The following is a 20395-nucleotide window of genomic DNA, read 5'->3' as shown; positions in this document are numbered from 1 at the left end:
CGCCCATTCTCGTACGTTCTTCCTGATCCTGTGCCACACGAACTTCTCTGTCATCAGGCCCATTGTTGTATGTCCTGATGGATGGGACAGCCCATGGATGATGTCGAACGCCTGCTTTGTTCGTGACGCGGGTATCAGGGGGCGTGGGCAGCCTTTACTGGTGTCGCAGAGAAGTGTTGATCTGGATCCACCCACTGGCATGTCTTCTCACCTCAGTGCAGTTAGTGCTGTGTGGTAAGCTGCTGTTTCGGGCCTGCAGTCTGTTCCCTCACCAAGTCCTCGTAGTCTATGCCCAGGTGGACTGAATTTATTTCAGTTCTTGATAGGGCGTCAGCTGCTACTGGGTTCGTTTTGCCAGGGATGTAACTGATGATGCAGCTGACTTCAGAGATAGCTTTTAGGTGCCGTTGCTGTCTTGTCCACCACGCGTCTCCCGCCCTCGTGAACCCATGTACCAACGGCTTGTGGTCAAGAGGTACTTGAAGTGTCGCACGGCTTGGTAGATTGCCAGCAGTTCCCTGCCGAATGCACTGTAGCCGGTCTCCGGCGGCTTTAACTTGCGGCTAAAAAAGGCAAGCGGGCGGGGGGAACCATATACTATCTGCTCCAGCACGGCTCCGCAGGCAATGTTGCTGGCATCGTTGATAAGTCTCAGGTGAGTGGTGGGGTCTTGGTATGTTAAGGTGGTGGTCCGATGATAAGTCTCAGGTGAGTGGTGGGGTCTTGGTATGTTAAGGTGGTGGCTTTGGCGAGGGCTGCCTGCATCTGTTTGAATGCCTTTTGCTGCGGGGCTTCCCAAGTCAGTGCTTTCGACTTCCCCTCCAGTACTCTGGTTAGGGGACACATGGTGTGGGCGATGTCTGGCATGGAACATCGGTAGTAGTTGACCATGCCGAGGAACTCCTGCAGGGACTTAATGGTTTTTGGTGCTGGAAACTCCTTCACTGCACTCACCGTGGAGGCTATACTCAGACACCTGCCGGAGAGACCTTGTGTCCCAGGAAGTCTACCTTCTCTGCTCAGAAGGTACATTTGTCAAATCTGATGACCAAACTGTTCTCCTGAAGGTGTTTCAGCACAGCCCGGACATGACCCAGGTGCTCCTCCGGGGACCTGGAGAAGATCAGGATGTCATCCACATAGGAGACACAGAAAGGTAGGTCCCCCAAGATGCTGTCCGTAAGGTGTTGGAATGTGGCCCTGGCGTTCCTGAGGCCAAAGGTGGAGTAGGAGAAGGTAAATGTCCCGAACGGCATGATGATGGCTGTCTTCGGAACGTCGTCAGGATGTACTGGTACTGTACCTGAAAATAGGACTTGAGCAAATCCATTTTTGTGAATATCTTGGCCCTGTGCAGGGCACCTGTTAGGTCCTGCATGTTTGGCAGGGGATAGTGTTCTGGTGTTGTCATTAGGTTCAGCCAACAGTATTCCCCACAGGGCCTCCAGGAACTGTCTGGTTTCTTCACCATGTGGGGCAGGGGGGGATGCCCATGACTTGATGCCTTTCTGCAGATACCCATCCTCTCTATCTTGGTGAACTCATTTAGCATCTTGGAGTTTCTTAGGTGGCAGGCGATTTTTACTTGGCATGTGTTAAGCGGACCTGTGGTGGTGATGTGGTGATGGATGCTGTTTGGCCTATTTACCTGGCACCTGATGCAGTTCTGGCTTGAAGACATCTGGGAATTCGTGGAGGATTTATTTGTATTTGTTTATGAGATGGAGCACATGGCAGGCATTCCCGGTCTGGGGGCAGTTAGGTTCCAGTATCCACGCAGCGTTTTTGGCGATGTCTACTAGCAGTCCGTGATATGCAAGGAAATCGGCGCCAGTTAATTTTATTCTTGACATCCGCGATGATGAAGGGCCATTCATATTTATGGCCACTAGTGTATTTATTTATTTACGTTATTGTGGTCCTCCCTCGACAGCGAAATATTACTGCATAGCCCGGTGTCTACCAGCATCCGTTGTCTTGATATGGCATCGTGGATGAAGAATCCTATTGGCTGGGGTTCCTTAAGGTTTATTTAATTTTACTGTTATGGGTTTTTATTTCTTTTTTTTTGTGAAAGAACAGGGGGCTCTGTAATTTCTGGCATCACTTCCAAACCTTTATGGAAGTAACACCAGGATGGATTTGTCCTCGTTTTCTGCTGCTGCGGGAGTGCCTTCTTCCTGTATACCACGTTTATGTCCCCCACTTTATTTATTCTTCTGCTATTTACTGTAGGCTGCAGGTGTTGCAGCGTGTTTTGGCGGCCTCGGTGGCCTCTTGGAGTTTGTGTTTATTTTCACCAATTTGTCCATTGAGGACGTCTTTCCATGATTTGTGCCCTCACCTCCTGCGGAAGGCTTCACAGGAATATTTCCCGATTTATTTAGGTGATCTCTCTCCTCCGTCTGTCTGAGTCGATTTACCTGGCAGCATCAACCTCACCTCACGCATTTCGTCCCAGGCATCCCGCGTTTGGGTCATCAGGTCAGGTTATTTTTATTTATTTCTCTGGGACGGGCATGGAAAATGTGTCAATGAGTTTCTTTTGTAGGTTTCTGTACTTGACTCTACCCGGCTGCGGTCAACCATGGGGTGATTTTATTTAAGACCTCCGGCAGTGTTGTGGTGACGTCCGGATTGGTTTCCTTTTCCATGATTTTTGCTAGACCCGGAAATGGACGTCTGCCTGCAGGAACCAGGATTCTGTATTTTGCCGCAAGAATGGTGGGAGTTTTATCGCCTGGTTATTGCTGCCTTCGAAGGTTAGAGGGGGATGCCGTATGGTTCCGTTAAAGACTCTTTGAAGGTAAAGCGGCCGTAGTGAGTCCGTTAATGGCGAAGCCAAAACCGCTGTGTTTACCGTCGCTCCTCAGGTCTCCAGTTGTGAGGTCAAAGAGACAGAACTAGATACTGAATGATTTATTTACCTGGGCAAAGGTATACATAGCAGAGTGCAGACGGAAACAAAGTGTCCGACCTTCGATTGCTGTGACCCGCACGCTGAGTGAGAGCAATTTGTGTTTAACAGTCAATCAAATAGCAATAATAAGAGACATAATGTACATACAGTGATAAAATATATATTGGCAAAAAGACCAGGAAATTTTACATACAAATATATATATGAGATTCTTGCGGCGTTGAAAGATGCGGTACATGATCGTGATTAATGGGAAAAGAAGACGCCTGATGTCTTTACAAGCTGTATACATTATTTATTTATTTTTTTGAAGATAAAGATTATATATCACTGTACATTTTCTTTCTCTTTACTTTACCGTGGGTCATGATGGATTGAAATGTTCCAAATAGGGTCACTCATGAAAAAGTTTGAGAACCACTGATCTAAAATAATCTAGGCGTAGCCTAGATCAGGTTAAGAATAATTTAGACTGGATAAATAGTGGATGTTGTCTGTAGCCTATATCCTAGGATCACACTAAATAACCTGGATTAGGTATTAACCTAAATTACCAACGACCCTAGGATTAGTTAATAGCAATAATCTGAGCAAGATAAAACAGTAGCCTAGCTATAAGGGTACATATTAGTAAAATTTTTTCTTTTCATATAACTTATACACTTAAGCATGAACTAAATAATCTGGATTAAGCAGTACCCTATATTAGATTAAGTGATAACCCTTTACGAAACATCCCATTATTGGATTAAGCGTTAGCTTAGGTCAGGTAGCCTACTAGATGAAACAGTAATCCTGGCTAGATGAAATGGTAGGTTAGCGTTAAGGTTACATGTTAAGGTAAGTTTGTTTATGTAACCAATACATTTAAGTGTGAATTCAATAACCTTGATTAGGCAATAGCCTGAATTACAGTAAGAACCCCTAAAAAAAAGAGTACCTTAGACTAGGTGGTCTGGAATTAGATAAAAACAATAATTTGGGCTACACAAATGGTAGCCTAGCTATAAGGGTTACATACTAGTGAATCTTTGTTTTATATAGGTAATACCCTATACTAGGTTAAATGAGAACATTTTAAGAAACATCTTATTATAGGCCTAAGTAATATCTCAGACAAGGTATCCTGGGATTAGGTAAAACAATAACCTGGGCTAGACAAAAATAGTAGCCTAGCTATAAGGCTACATATAAGTGAGTTTCTGTTTTATACAGCCTATACATTTAAGGGTGATCTAAATAATCTGGACTAGGAATACCCTATGCTAAACTCGGTTTTTTTACCGAGGCGCATTAGCACTGACTCGCAGGGGTGCCCTTTTAGCTCAGAAAAGTTTCCTGCTAGCTGATTGGTTGCAAGTATTTTGTCCGAATAGCATCATTGTTTTCAAATAATTACCAAGTAATGTGAATTGAAACTTATTTACTAACCTAAATTTCTCCCTCAGATATATGTTTTGTCAATAAATAATGTTAACGAATAAAGCGATTATAAAGTATTGTGATTTTAAGTCTAAATTTAATAACACCCGCCGAAGTCAACGACAGGAGCTTGTTTTCGGATGCACGCTGCATGATTTTTTTACTTTTCACGTATTTTAACACCAATTGGGATAAATTACACTAAGCATAAGAAAAGCATGTTATTATAAGCTTTCTTTGAATACCAGAATCTACTAAAAACATGGAATTAATAAAACTCGCTATTGGTGAAAACTTCCGGAGAGGTAAAAGGAACAGCCTGTGGCGGCCTGGCGGGAAAACTATCACAGGTGATTGTCATTGCAGCATTTTCCTGATTTATGTCATTGCAGCTTTTTCCTCATTTATGTAAGTGTTGAAATCAGTGTTATGTTATTGAGATGACTTTAATGGCTATATCTGCAATTAAATAGTTTCTATGCTTCTTTTTGTAGGTGCATGCTAATAAAAATATATTTCGCAGAAATTAACAACTTATTCTTTCGTGTAAGTTACAGCAGACAATGCGAGATAAGAAAACTTTTTATTTTCTTATTTTGTGTTCTGTTCAGGACACATATAAGGTTAACATGAGTTTCTGCGGATATTTTGAGAAGTAAAAATTTAGTAGGCTATATCGTCTACTGTCAAATACCGAAGCGGGGGATGGAAGGGAGGGGAGGGGTATCGCCTTCAGTTGTAACTTTCGGTGAAATTATGAATTCGTTTAATTATGATTTTTATGCAGTTTATGAACACTACAGTATCCTCAAACCGAAAGTAGTGCTATTACTAGAATCTATACCTTTACGACTCAATTACAAACCCTTCCTATACGGACTTACATCATAGGACTACATACACCTTGCCTAACTTATATCAAGCATCAGCTACTGTTTACTGTTACTCCTTACCTTAAAGAGTTAAGCAAAATTTATTGCAATTGCCAAAAAGTGGTGTAAGACACATAGACATGGGCTAGCCTAGTTTGAAATGTGTGCAAGAAATAAAGCCATAATAAGGGAAGTACATTATTATTATGTAAAAGAAAAAAAATAGCGTCTTCATATTTATCATCATATTTATCATAATGATATAACAAAAGGCTTCAGCACAAAAGCCTATAAAAGATGATATGTATCTGAAAATGTTTCTTGCCCATCAACGTTTGCTGGCATGTGGATACCATATGAATAGGTAGGCCTACCTATCTAGGTAATTTTATCTAAATTTTGTCTAAAGCCACAGGCTGTTCCTTTTACCTCTCCGGAAGTTTTCACCAGTAGCGAGTTATATTAATTCCATGTTTTTAGTAGATTCTGGTATTCAAAGAAAGTTTATAATAACATGCTTTTCCTATGCTTAGTGCAATTTATCCCAATTGGTGTTAAAATATGTGAAATGTAAAAAAAAATTATGCAGCGTGCATCCGAAAACAAGCTCCTGTCGTTGACTTCGAAAGGTGTTGTTATTAAATTTAGACTTACCATCACAATATTTTATAATCTCTTTTATTCGTTAACATTATTTATTGACAAAACATATATCTGAGGGAGAAATTTAGGTTAGTAAATAAGTTTCGATTCACATTACTTTGTAATTATTTGAAAACAATGATGCTATTCGGACAAAATACTTGCAACCAATCAGCTAGCAGGAAACTTTTCTGAGCTAAAGGGCACCCCTGCGATGTTTTTTTAATGCCTCAATAAAAAAACTTGAGTATAGGTTAAGAACATTTTAAAAATATCCTATTATTGGCTTAAGCGGTAGTTTAGACCAAATAGCCTAGGATAGCCTATTTGTAAGGCTACATGTTAGTGGGGTTCTTATGTAACCTGTATCCTTAAGGGTGATATAAACCTAGACCAGGCAGTAGCCCAACTACATTAAATAGGAATCCCTTTAAGGAATATTCTATTGTTAGCCTAAACAGTAGGTTAGATTAAATAAAGCAGGTGAAAGTGTAATCTCAGCCAGATAAAACAGTGGTAGATTATAAGAGGGGTTTTTACCTGTATAGAGTATACCCTCAAGTGTGATTTAAATAAGCCTAGACTAGGCTTTGGCCTAGAATAGGTTAAGTGAGAACCCTTTAAATAATACTCTATTCTCAGTCTAAAGATAAATTATGCTAGGAGCATTAACCTAATCCATATAAAACAGTAGCCTGGGTTAAATAAACAAATTAGTTTATAGCAGTTAGCCTGAATGGCATGATATTCAAAAAGTTAAATTTCACATAGTCCTTGCAAAACGACTAACAGTGTATAGTAATACAGCTATACTGGTGTCAGAGTTGACCTAAATCTTAGTGTGCTTAAGCTAATATAGGTATTCAACACATACAACAATTTAGTAAATAAAATATATTACAACTACACACTTGTAGTCAATTTAGCCTGTAATATCAAATATACTATGTATATGTAAGGATTACAGACAATTAGTACTAACTAGTTTTTAATAGAAACTTGTTTTATATCGTTACATGGCGCCATTATGCGGGACCCTCAGGGTAAGTGTTCTGCAGCTGATTGCTTGGTTCACTTTTCACCAAAGGGTACAGCCCATACCACCTGCCATGAGCATAGGCCTTGCAAAAACAAGGAAATTTGGTTGGTCACCAGATATGTGCGAAATTTGTAATATGATCTTGGCAGCAAGTTTTAAGTAAAAACTGTCACATTTTAAGCTGTCTTGATGGGTTCTAGGTTCAGTAGGGGTGATGAAAGGGAGATTAATCTTTCCAGCAAATTCAATATTTAACCCTTTTTCAAAACAATGTTTGTCACAGAAATTTCAGTTCCCAGTAACCAATGTTAAATGCTTCAAAAGTGGAGGAATCTTTAACTCCAATTAGTGGACATTAAATTCAATGTCACATTATTAGTGGACAATCAAATGGCCTTGCTGAACCTTGAAGGATCAGGGACACAAATTTCAGCTTTACATGGGAGAAACTTTCCCCCCAAAAGGGATAATAGTCACCTAACCCCGACTGAAATGACTATATTCTCGGAGTGATGTTACAGTAATTCACCCAGGACTTCTGCCCCTTGGTCAACAGGCAATTACACTTCAGTTGTTGAAGCTCCTCAGATTGTGCAAGTTCCCCCAAAAGTGATACACAGTTTGTGACGTCACAGCAAATTCAATGTCACAAATTATGAGCCAAAACCAATCAAAGATTCCTTGTCACAGAACGGCAATATAAACATAATTCAAAGTCAGTCCTGTACACCCCAAAGTATAATCACAGGTCCTATAATCAAAAAGTGAGATTGGATACAAATTATGCCCAAACAGAACCTGTTAAATTCTGACAAATTCAATGTCACAACAAAATCAATGTCACAGCTAAATTCAATGTCACAAAACTTCAATGAAAAAGATAAAACAATATTTACCCTCACAGTAAATGATACTGCAAATCCAATGTCACAGCAGTGTCTCAATGTCACAGCAAATTCAATCTCACAGGGATGGTGTATCTAATTAATAATAAAAAAGGAGGAGGAGGAGGAGGAGGAGGAGGAGGAGGAGGGAGGAGGAGGAGGAAGGCGGCAATGGCGGGCGGGGGCGGGGAGCCCTTTAGGTCGATGTGATTATTCTTCTTCTTCTTCCTCCTCCTACTCCTCCACAAGGAAGGAAGGAGGCCGTCTTCCTTCTGCAGTGTGGGGAAGGTATTGACCCTACGGGATTGGGACTGATTTGGTTGGGACTGGTATAATTTAGATTTGAAATTGGGACACCCTTTACCAGTTCAGTGGAAAATGGACATCTGCTGGTTTTTGGATCAGACCCAAATGGCCGATTAGCCCCAGTTTGGGATTCACTTTTAAAATAATTAATGTGTGAATTTGATTTTCAGAATTTTGTATGGGAATTGTGATTGGACAATGGCAAAGTAAACCCATTGGCCACAGTGATCCCAGTCTGAATAATTCCATCAAAAATGGGCAACACTTGGCACTCCCTTTTGAAAGGAAAAAGTACTCTAAATGCTGCTCAACAGTTTGGGACCCCTGTGATTGGGGAAGTGGCCATAAAAGACTTCAAAAGGCATTTTACAGGGATTTGGATTGGAGCCTATGATTGAATTTGATTGGCATGATGGGAATTGGTCTGATTGGTATTTGTATTGGTAAAGGGGATTGGGATTGGTATGTTTGGGATTGGCACTGATTTGGTTGGGATTTGACCAAAATTTAAACCTTGAACTAGCATTATGGGGATTGGTCTGATTGGGACTTGGATTGGCACGATGGGGATTGGTCTGAGTGGGATTGACAGGAGTGGGATTTTGATTGACCTGATGGGGATTGGTCGGAGTGGGATTGGCATTACTGGGTTTGGTATGACTGGGATTGGTATGAGTGGGGATTGGAATTGGCATGGTTGGTATTTGGATTGGCATGATTGGGATTTGGGTTGGCATGATGGGGATTGCTGTGATTGGGATTGGCATGACTGGGACTGGTATTGTCATTATGGGAATTTGGATTGGCATGATTGGGATTGGGATTTACATGATTGGGACTGGCATGATGGGGATTGGTCTGATTGGCATTGGCATTACAGGGATTGACATGATTGGAATTGGGATTGGCATGATTTTCAAATGGGTTTTGGTGGCGTCAGGAAAAAAAAGTCAGCAAGGTTTGAGAAAACATCAGAAACAAACGTCAGCAAGAGCCGAGAAACGTCAGCAAGTGCGGCGGTAACATCAGGAATACATCAGCAATTGTCACGAAAAAACGTCAGCAAGAGCCGAGAAACATCAGCAAGCGTCGGCAAAAAAACTCAGCGAGCGCCTGAGAAACGTCAGCAAATGCCGCAGAAACATCAGCAGGAGAACGTCAGCGTGCATCAGTAGAAAAAAGACCATCTAATTGAGCATTTCACTGTCCCCAAATCTCCTTCATATACCAGTTATATATTCATTAAGGGGTAATCAATGCACAAGTGCATTGATGTGGCAATCACTGCAAAAGTACATTGAGGTGTGAATAATGCACAAGTACATTGAAGTGGAAATCAATGCACAAGTGCACTGAAGTGGTAATCAATGCACAAGTGCATTGAAGTGAATATTAATCTATGCCCTTTTTGGGCTAAACATTACCAAGAATCTACAAGTGCATTGAAGCTGAATTCAGTTAATCACAAAAGTTTGAGAAATTCATGGAAGTGGTTATCATTGCATGAGTGCATTGGAGTGGAAATCAATGCAAAAGTGCATTGAAATGGAAATCAATGCACAAATGCACTGAAGTGGAAATCAATGCAAAAGTGCATTGAAATTGAAATCAATGCAGAAATGCATTGAAGTGGAAATCAATGCACAATTGCATTGAAGTGGAAATCAGTGCATAATTGCATTGAAGTGGATATCAATGCACAAGTACATTGAAGTGGAAATCAATGCACAATTGCATTGAAGTGGAAATCAATGCACAACTGCACTGAAGTGGATATCAATGCACAAGTACATTGAAGTGGAAATCAATGCACAAGTGCATTGAAGTGGAAATCAATGCACAATTGCACTGAAGTGGATATCAATGCACAAGTACATTGAAGTGGAAATCAATGCACAAGTGCATTGAAGTGGTAATCAATGCACAAGTGCATTGAAATGGTAATCAATTCAAGAGTGCACTGAAATGGTAATCAATCCACGAGTGCATTGAAGTGGAAATCAATACACAAGTGCATTAAATGGGAATGTGCACAAGCACAGTGAAGTGGTAATCAATGCACAAATGCATTAATGTGGAAATCAATACACAATTGCATTGAAGTGGAAATCAATGCACAAGTGCATTTAAGTGGAAATCAATTCACATATACATTGAAGTGGAAATCAATGCACAAGCGCAGTAAAATGATAATCAATGCACAAATGCATCAATGTGGAATCAATGCCCAGTTGCACTGAATTGGAAATCGATGCAACAGCAGTATGCCTTGAACAAGACTGGGGGAAATCAAATCAATGCACAAAGTATATTGCAATCCAAATCAATGCACAAGTTTGGATTGCAATTTTGAAAAATGCTTGGAAATCAGATTAAAGTTAAATCAACACACAAGCATTGGCCAAGTTGAAATGGGAAATCAATGCACAAGTGCATTTGAAGTGGAAATCAATGCAATGCAGAATTTTGGTAAACAATGCACAAATTATTTGAAGTGAAATCAATGCACAATTGCATTGAAATGGGAAATCATATCTAAAATTATTCAAAAAAATTTGTGGAATTTTGTTTTTCAATGACAAATGCATTTTCTCGAATGTAAATTTAAATAATAATGTACATTAATTATAATACAATGCACATAATAGTAATGAAGATTAAATCAATAACAAATGCATTGAAGTGTAATAATAATACATAATAATGCATTAATGTAAATCACAAGTACACTGGTGATGAATGTTTATTGTAGAAGATGGAAATCAATGCAGTCAAGTGAATGAAGATGAAAAATCATGACTGCACAGCAAAGTAGAGGCAGTTACATCTACTCTGAAGTTCAGGAAATGCTTTGCACAACTGCACCACCTTGTGGAAATAATTGAAAGATGTCCACAAAGTGGTAATCAATGCATTGAAGTGGAAATTAATGCCATTGGAAAAATCAATGCACAATTTGCACCTCTATCATGCAGCTTTCTTAAGTGGAAATCAATGCACAAGTGAAATTAAAATCAATGCACAAATGCAAATGAAATTGGTGGAATCAATGCACAACATGAATGAAGTGCAATCACAATTGCACTGAAATGGAAATCAATTCAAAATTGATTGAAGTGGAAATCAATGTCAATGCCATAAAGTGCTCTTCAATGTGACAATTGCACTGAAGTGGAAATCAATGCACTGCCATTGCACTGAAGTGGAAATCAATGCACAAGTGCATTTTGAAGAAGCCTTAGAAGAAAATTGCACGAAATGGAAATCAATGCCCATGATTGCAAAAAGTGGAAATCAATGCAAAATTGCACTGAATATGGAAATCAATGCAAAATTGCACTGAAGTGGAAATCAATGCAAAATTGCACTGAAGAAATCAATCAAAACTTGCACTGAAGTGGAAATCAATGCACAAATGGCACTGAATTGGCAATCAATGCACAAGTGCATTGAATTGAAAATTGCATGAAATGAAATTAATGCCCAATTGCACTGGAGTGGAAATCAATGCACAAGTGCTGTGCATTTCTTTGGTTTATTTTGCTACTGATCAATATCGACTTTCATAGGAACAAAAAAGGTGACGCCAGAGCAGAGTTTTAAGTATTTGCAAATCTGACTACCTCTCAATCTGTGAACTTGCATACTGCAACATTAATCCTACATAAGTATGTACAGTGTATTTGGCAGATGTATTTTGGGTTGTGGCAGAGCCCACCATATAGTTTTAACTTGCCAGAGTCAATAGAGGAGCTTCTGTAAAACTTGCAATTTTCTCAAAATTCAGAACACTTCATTGTGGAGGCTTTCAATTTTGAAGTGTTCAGAATTCTCCTATATATGAGTGTCATTAGCTGGACTACACAGTGGGTACTCCTGAATAATTATTACAGTATGCCCAAAACTAATGTACCTATTGGACGTTCAACAGACAACAAGAATGCTTAAGACAAGACATACATTACTTTTCTATGCATATTTCCATACACAATAATGTACAGATACAATAGTTACCATAACTTGAAAGATGGAATTGTACATAATCATACTCAATGTCAGTATTATTTTTGACAGTTTTTCTGGGCTACTTCAGTGCTGAAATGAACCTCGCAGTTCAGCAGTATATACCTACATTTAACAGACTTTTTTGCTACACCATGCTAGGAATCCTCACATCTACACGCAAGTACAAAGCTCTAATTTCTAGAAGACATCTGAATATGGATCGAATTCATATAAAAACTGTACAAAGAATATCCTGAGAAGACTACAAATTCTCAGTTTTGTAGCCCACATCCTCCTCTAAAATACCTGATGACATTTCTCTGGGTGGCCCTAATGAAACCATCTCCACTGTACAACAGTCTCTAATAAATTCTGCTTTTCCCACTGACACTATTTAACATTTCAGATAGCATTTAGTTCTCCATACTTGTCCTGACAGAATTCATAGCCAAAAGATTTACAAGTACACTGGACTACAGACTAACCACTTGTGCAGAATATCAACCTTTCAAATTCCTCTAAAAGTCCCATACCTGACTTTCATAAAACCTATTGTTCCACATGGTCAATTTACAGGTTTACCTGGAGTTAACGGGCAAACAAAGTTGTTCCTAACTGTACCAGTTTCATTTCATTATACAGATAATCAAAGGCACTAGTCTCACATTGACACTAAAGCAGAATAATTCTAGTTTCATTTAGGCCTTACCATTAAAGGATGCGGATCCAGATGGTAAACGGGTCTTCTTGGCCACAAGTATAAAACCATTCTTTTATATTGCTCCTCTGGTGTCAGCCCCATCAAGTATACAACACACAGGACTTGTAACTCTTCTTTTCCTCAAGCGAGTGTCATTCTCCAGGTGCTTAGCCTGAAAAGGAAAAAGCTAAATCAGATCCTGGTAACATCAATTCAAGGCACTGTACAGAAATACTTTTGTACTTCACAACTTAAACTGTCCTATTTAGATTATAAGTATCCCTAATGATTCACTTACATCTTGATTCTCTGAAGTGACACTTAAAAGTGTCCTAAGCTGACAGTGTCCTAAGATTTCTACACAAACAGGCAAGTGGTTTTACAAGTTTGTTTCAAGATCAAGAAAATGCCTCCCAAGCACAAACCTCCAATACGGAATGGCTATTCATATCAAGAACAGATATCCTGTGCAATCATTTCACATTCCTTGAAGACTACACCAAGAATCAAACTGCTGTTGTGACACTCTTGTATGGACAAATTTCATTCTCTCAATAACTACATTAATCTTGGCAGCAATCTCTTAGAAACTCAAGGAATTATAAGACTTGTGATCTATTTGAAGTACCAACGTTACCTGTGGGTCCTAATTCTCTCTTCTCTACTCTCATTTGGTTATTCAAGAAATAAACAAGAAGTGATCAGAATAAACCTGACTATATTCTCCAAAAAAATGCTCTATGTTGATGTGACTGATTTTATATAAATTTGGCTATGAAGCCAGACACTAGGGGGCTTTCTAAAGAGGGAGTTGGAGTGGCTGGACAGTGCGATGGAAGACAGGAAGTGGGAATGGAGGTGAAAAACAAAGTAAATTAAAGTAAAAATCATACACTTATTTCATCACACTAAAACTAGCATGGATTTCCATATAAAATGAACCGTTCCTTTCAACGAATTCAGATTTAACTCTGATTATGATAATATACCATGAAACTAGTTCAATCAACATTAAATTCCACAAGAGGAATTTAGCCATTACCAAGGTTTTACTGCTATGGTACAAGGAATCCTCACATCTACATAAAAGTAAAACCCTCTACAGTAATTGGTATGTCACATCTGAATACGAACTGAATTCCTATACAAATTATACCAAGAATATCCTGAATCCTGGTCACCACAGAGAACTACAAACTCTTAGTTTTGAGGACCACATTCTCGTCTACAAAACCTGACAAAGATTTTCTTGAGGGTGCAGCAAGTGTAATCTTTCCTGTATCAAAAAATATCTAACATTGCTGCCTTTTCCACTGACATTATTTAACATTTTAGTCTGTGTTTAGTTTTCCACAGAATTCTTAGCCATAAGTTCTACCAGCACGATTTACTACAGACTAACTACTACTGCAGAATATCATCAGCTTTCAGATACTTCTAAAAGTCCCAGAAACTGACTTTATTAAATCTGACCTAATGTTCAAAGCAGTCAATTTGCAGTTTTCAACCCAGGGTTCATGGCAAGCAAAAGTGCTCCTAACTGTACCAGATTCAACGTTATCCAGTTAAGCAAACGCAGTCTTTAACTGGTCTGACGTTTACACCAAATTCAGTAGGACAGTTCTATTTTTATTTAGGCCTTACCATTACAGGATGTGGTTCCAGGTGATAATGGGTCATCTTGGTCCACTCAAGTATCAGAAGTAAGCAGCTCCTTGACATTTAGTTCTTTGTAGCAAGAGTACTCTCCTAGGTGCTCACCCTGAAAGGAAAATCTTTAATCAGATCCTGATGATGTCATTTCAAGGCACTGCTCTCTAAAATGTGCTGAATTCCATCTGCACTTCAGAATTTATATCTAAAACTACTGAACAAAATCTTGCCAATACACCAAGTTGTAAGAGAGGTTTATAAACCTCCAGATTATGCCATCATGACCCATTGAACATCTTTTCAACGCACTATTATTACTTTCCATAAAAATTTATATTTCAAAGGTAAATCACTGAACTTAAGAGGCTTCTTAAGATTGTACAAAATAACAGCAAAATAGACTTAAGTACCTAAAGTCATTCCTTTAAGAGGTTATGATTTATGAAGATTGCAGCTGATCATATTCCAAACCTTGCGCTTTTAAAAGACAAGAAATTAAATGTCTATATTTAACACAGTAGAGCCATTTTTCGAATGTTAATTTAAGAGTTTACATGCATAAAAAAAGAGAGCCTATATAACTGCTAACTTAAGATTTTCTATTGAAATTACCTCACATATATCACAGGAAAGGCTACAATTTCTAAAAAGACTTACCTTAAATTGCAGTCCAGCAAACCTCATGTCAAATGGGGACTCTCAAATATTTTTCCTCTGCATTTCAGTCCAGCAAACTTCAAGTCAAAATGGGCCATCTTTATTGCATTAGTTTCATCCTGAAATAAAATGTGGTCCTTCAGCACTGAATTTAAAAGGTCAGAGGTCGTCCATGAATAATCTTAGCCTATCTCTCGTGTCATACAAGTGCCCTGTGCATTAAGACAGATTCAGTAACAATGTGGAAATTGACTACAGAAACAAGGTAGGCACGTCAAGGTTATCCACTAATAATAGAGGCCTGTCTCAAATTCACTATAATTACTCAGCATATCAAAATTGCCCGATAATTATGGAGTCCTGACTGGTTCACTACAAATGCAGTCATCACAAATCTACAATACAGTTCAGGAGCTACAATCTGTAACAATAAGTGAATGTTGTGATCTAGATTTTGTAAATAATCAGTGTATGAATATTATTGGGTTTGTCTAAGTTTGTGAGTCATGTCTGTTGTTTATGTTTTGGCAAGTCACGTGACCAGAACGGCCCTCGCAATCTCACCCGCTCTCAAAAAAATTGCAAGGAAATAACACTAGTATAACAAATTGGTAGCCTGTTTAACCCTTAAGGGACAGATTGAGCCTGAGTGTGAAGTCAAACAGGAATGGGGAGATGGACGGATTGAGCCTCAGTGAAACAATTTTACAACAAATTATGGAATGGGGCGAGGGAATGGGGCGATTTGTTACTGCTTTTAACGTTTCTTATCTGTTGTTGATAAATTCACTAATAATAACTTTTATACAAAATCTGCCTGAAAAACTTATTTATTCAGTAAAAACATATTCCCAGATAAGTTGGCGGGTATTTAAGAGTGTCTTGTAAATGAGGCCTGTTTTCAGAAGGTGTTGTTTTGTAAATTTGCTCAAATCCATTTGAAGGGGTTGCCGTTGTTTTTTGTTTTTGTTTTTACGGATAGATAGTATGTCGGTTTGTAAATGTTTTTTTATTTGCCAACCAAAGAAAAATGCAATTGATAAATTATATTAGAAAAAGCATGTCAAAGTAAAAAAAAAAAGTAACTATTCCTTCTTATTGTTTTGTTATGTATGCATCCCCTTTTTCAACAAATATGCAAAAAATTTTACTGAAAAAGCTTTTATTTCTCATCTGTTTTGATAACAAACATGTGTGAAAATTTGTTACTATTTCATAATTTGACATTGTTTTATCCCAGACATTAGAGAAAAACATATAAGTTGGTAAAATTTATGACTGTCTTGTAAATGACCCAGCCCCAAAGGGGTTGTAAATAGTCATTTGGTCAACTTCTCGTGGAATGTAGGGAAAATTTTTTAGAATTTTTTTCATTTATACATTGTAAAGGACTCCCAGAGGGTCTGATTTTCCTACACCCTAGCACAAACAAACCGCTCTCTCTCTCTCTCTACAAGGGCTGAGAATAATTTTAGTGTTTCTCTTTAACCCTCTCTGGTCTTGGGCCTTCTAGTAGAAGCCGTCCGTCTCTCTTGTACTAGGTATCGAGGGCTTCTCACAGGAGCCCGCCCCAAAACCGTGCATATTTTTGCAATAACTGGATATAGTGTCCCCAAAATTTATCCAATCCATATCCTGTTTTCTCTGCTTGACCTCTATAAATTAAAGAAAACCTTTCTCCCCCCAATCAATCCATAATCTACCCCCAAAAATAATATTCAAAACTACGCCAAAAAATCAGCTTCCCTCTGGCGAGACCAACTCATTTCACCTGCATGTTTCCCAGGTGAAAGTCGCCTCTCACTGCTTGTAACTGGCTTTGTTTCTACTTACGTGTTTGTAACAGTGTCACCAAGTCGTCCTACATCCCCAAATTTGATTAAGAAGTAATTGGTACTCTTCTCTCAGATCAGATATATAATTTTTCTGAGGAAAAAATTTTTTCAATGTAATCCATATTTGTAAAAAAAAAAGAAGTCAGTCATCACATGTTGAAATTAAGAATGTCTCTCTGAGCCATAATTCAGAATGATGCCAGTTAATAAGTTGCTAATGAATTATTTCTAATTTAACAGAAATAAGGGATTTTGACAAAGGAAAAATCTATTTCTGAGGAAGGTCCGTGTCACCGGTAAAATTCCATTACAGCACGAATTTCTAGGTATAAAATGCTAGATATACCAGAGAAAAGAGCTTTCAGAAAGCTGGGGTTACTACCCCAGTCGAGCGTCTTCTAGGAAGACGTCGGTATAAGGAAGGGTGAGTGAAATACCACTACCACGGAAACATACTGAAAAAGATCTCCTTATCAAAACCCCGAACAGAGTGGTGAGCCGTTACAGCCCCACACTCAACACCCGCCAGGACGGCGACACCAGCGCCACCTACCTCATTCCATGCTAGCACTAACCCCAGACTTGGCATGTGCAGTAGGGGGGGACAATAGGTGAGTCAGGGAGGGTCACCGGGTGACATCGGGACCTTCTCAGAAATAGATTTTCCTTTGTCAAAATCCCTTTTCTGAGTTCAGTCCCGTGTCAGCGGTGAAAAAAGTGATAGAGAATCATGCCAAGGCTGCAACTACGAGGAAAAGAGGGTAATCTGAAGAAAAAACATAAATTACAAAATAATTTTAATCAGGGAATCTCTTACATGTAGCAAGAATACTAAACCTAAGGCACATCAAAGACTTAATACTATGAAAAGTGGGGAAGTCCCGGCACGACAGGGAAGAGGCCTCAAAATACTTAACACTACTAAAGCATATTGAAATATGAAATTTGCATAAGATAAATGCATATACAATCTTAAGGCTACACACGTAAACTTAGGCTAAACACGTAAGAGACAAAATCAATGGAAAATAAAATATACAGTACATATACATATATCTGGGGTACATGGAGCAAAATAAAAACTGCCCAGTACCCCACAAGAAAAACAATCATAACATGTCAGATTACAGTTTCCACTCAACAGAGACAAGATACATCAATATGAGGAGCCAGGCAGTGAGGCATGATCAACCAGGAGGATAAGCAGAGAAGTAAATGAGGCAGGTGGGGCGGGGAAAGGATAGGATAAGGATATGATTAGTTAAGGTGGGGAGATGACACTTCCCACAGCTATGGTAGAAAATTTCAGGGCTTGAGCGATTTTAAATAGTGGCGTTTTAAACACTAGAGGTGATTTCAACCCGTATATTGAGATAGTTCTGAGAAGTCCATATTATGAAAGTAATTAATGGAAGTAGCAACTGCTCAATATCATGAACCTTAGGAACTGAATCTGGGTTGGCCTGTTTAATAAAATACAGAATTTGTTGTCTTATAGCATTCAGTGAAAGAGTACCACCTTTCTCCTTGATAAAAGAGGACCCGACTTACTCTGTGGAGTTCTTAAAAGGTAAGATTTAAGTGTATAAACTGGACATAAAGACTGGTCTTGTGGAAGGGCACCACCTTCCAAGGAGACCACCTGTCTTGTGGGTCTTCATTTTTAGCTAAGAATCTAGGGTCAGGGGAAAGGAGGACCTCTCCGGACGGGAGGAAGTTCACAAAATTATCACCTCTAGTGAGAGCCAATAGCTCTGAGATTCTAGCACCTGAAGCCAAGCTAATCAGAAATAAATTCTTCCTTAACAGATCCTGATAAGAGCATTGAAAGTTGTCCATCTCTGATGCTAACTTAAGGACATCATTGAGAAACCACGTATCTAACAGAATGTGGGCGTGATACGGGTCTCAGACAGCGCATGCTCTGGGGATAGATGAAAAATAGGAATCTGTAAGGTCGATTTTAAAGCCGTATAAAATACTTTCTTCAGGGCTGACTTGACTGTGGTAATAGTGGCCGGAGCAAGGCCTTTCTCAAACAGTGATCTAAAGAAAGAAACTCCTAAATTAGTCGTCATGATTTTGGCTTCAGATGCTTTCAGAAAGGAGGCTAACTTTTTGACTGCTGAGTCATACTGTCTAAGAGTAGAATCTCTTTTATCTGATTCTAAAAACAGAGTGTTGACAGGGTCAATGTTTGCTCCTTTTTGGGCTGCAAATTTTATAAAGTCCATAAAACTAGGGCATTCTGAATTCTTGAGGAAGCTGACACAGTCTTGGTTTGTACTGTCTGGGTCAGTATGGGCTTGGGAATCTGAAGACTCCGCAATCCCAGTTCCTGAAGAAGAGGAACCAATTGCTCTTCGGCCAATAGGGGGCTACTAGGGCTGGTTGACCTTTGAATGTCCTGAGTTTGTGTAATACTTTCAGCAGTAAATTTATTGGAGGGAACAGATAAATTTTCTCCCAATTGTTCCAATCTACTGTCATTGCGTCTGTGGCGTACGCCTGAGGGTCCAGGTTGGGGCCATGTAACAGGGAGCTTGAAGTTGCTCTCCGTCGCGAACAGATCCACTTGGAGACCCGGAACCCGGCGGCAAATCCATTTGAAAGACTCCCGTCCAGGGACCACTCCGTCTCCAACGGAGTAGCTCTGGACAGGGAATCCGCCACCACGCCCGTGCCCCGCTAGGTGGGTGGCTGACAGGTGCCAGCCGTGCTTGTTCGCCAGGGAGAAGATAGCAACCATTACTTGGTTTACTCGACCTGATTTGGAGCCGTCCCTGTTGATGCAATGAACTACCACTGCGCTGTCCAATACCAGCCTGATATGAATCCGGTTGGGGTGGCGGATTTTCTTTAGAGTTAGAAAGACCGCCATAGCTTCCAGGGTGTTTATATGGAACTGCTGAAACATTGTGGACCACGTTCCTTGTACTTTCTGTTTTGGTGAATATCCCCAGCCGCTTTAGGGAAGCGTCTGTGTGAACAACTAGTGCCGGAGGGGGAAATTGAAGCGGAACTGATTTGGACAGGCCTCTGACTGTGGTCCAAGGCAGTAACAGTCTTGTTTTAAGATTCGAGGAATAGAGGAGACCTTGTCTCTGAGCTTGACATTGGCTCGACTCACACTCTGTTTATGTCTTTTAGTTTCGCTTTTAAGAGCAGGTCCGTCACTGAGGCAAATTGAAGAGACCCAAGGACTCTTTCTTGGGATCGGCGGGATGCTGATTGATTTTTGAGAAATTTCCTGGTGAGAGATGCTATCTCTTTCCTCTTGGGAGGCGGGAGAGATAACGTGTGAGAGGACAGATCCCACTGGAGACCCAGCCACTGAAACCGGGACTCCGAGTCAGGCGGGACTTCTCTCTGTTCAGTTGAAAACCCAACGACTCCAGGAAGTTGATGACTATGGACGTAGCCTTCTGACACTCCAGAACTGTTGGTGCCCAAATTATCC

General features: G+C 39.6%; 1 protein-coding gene and 1 long non-coding RNA gene across 6 annotated transcripts in view; one reads left to right on the top strand and one right to left on the bottom strand.

Annotated features, from left to right (window-relative positions):
- GatB (glutamyl-tRNA(Gln) amidotransferase subunit B, mitochondrial) overlaps nucleotides 1-20395 on the top strand; it is a 992144-nt gene that overhangs the window by 800852 nt on the left and 170897 nt on the right. The gene's annotated exons all lie outside the window — the stretch shown is intronic.
- LOC136841029 (uncharacterized) lies at nucleotides 11920-15522 on the bottom strand. Its single transcript, XR_010853819.1, has 3 exons — nucleotides 15101-15522; nucleotides 14435-14552; nucleotides 11920-12962 (listed from the first exon to the last, which is right to left on the bottom strand). It is a non-coding gene; the product is annotated as an uncharacterized lncRNA (long non-coding RNA).

This window comes from Macrobrachium rosenbergii, chromosome 8, assembly GCF_040412425.1.
Source record: "Macrobrachium rosenbergii isolate ZJJX-2024 chromosome 8, ASM4041242v1, whole genome shotgun sequence".
NCBI classification, from domain to species: domain Eukaryota; kingdom Metazoa; phylum Arthropoda; class Malacostraca; order Decapoda; family Palaemonidae; genus Macrobrachium; species Macrobrachium rosenbergii.
Note: the sequence above shows the minus strand (reverse complement) of the source record. Positions and strands in the feature narration are given on the sequence as shown.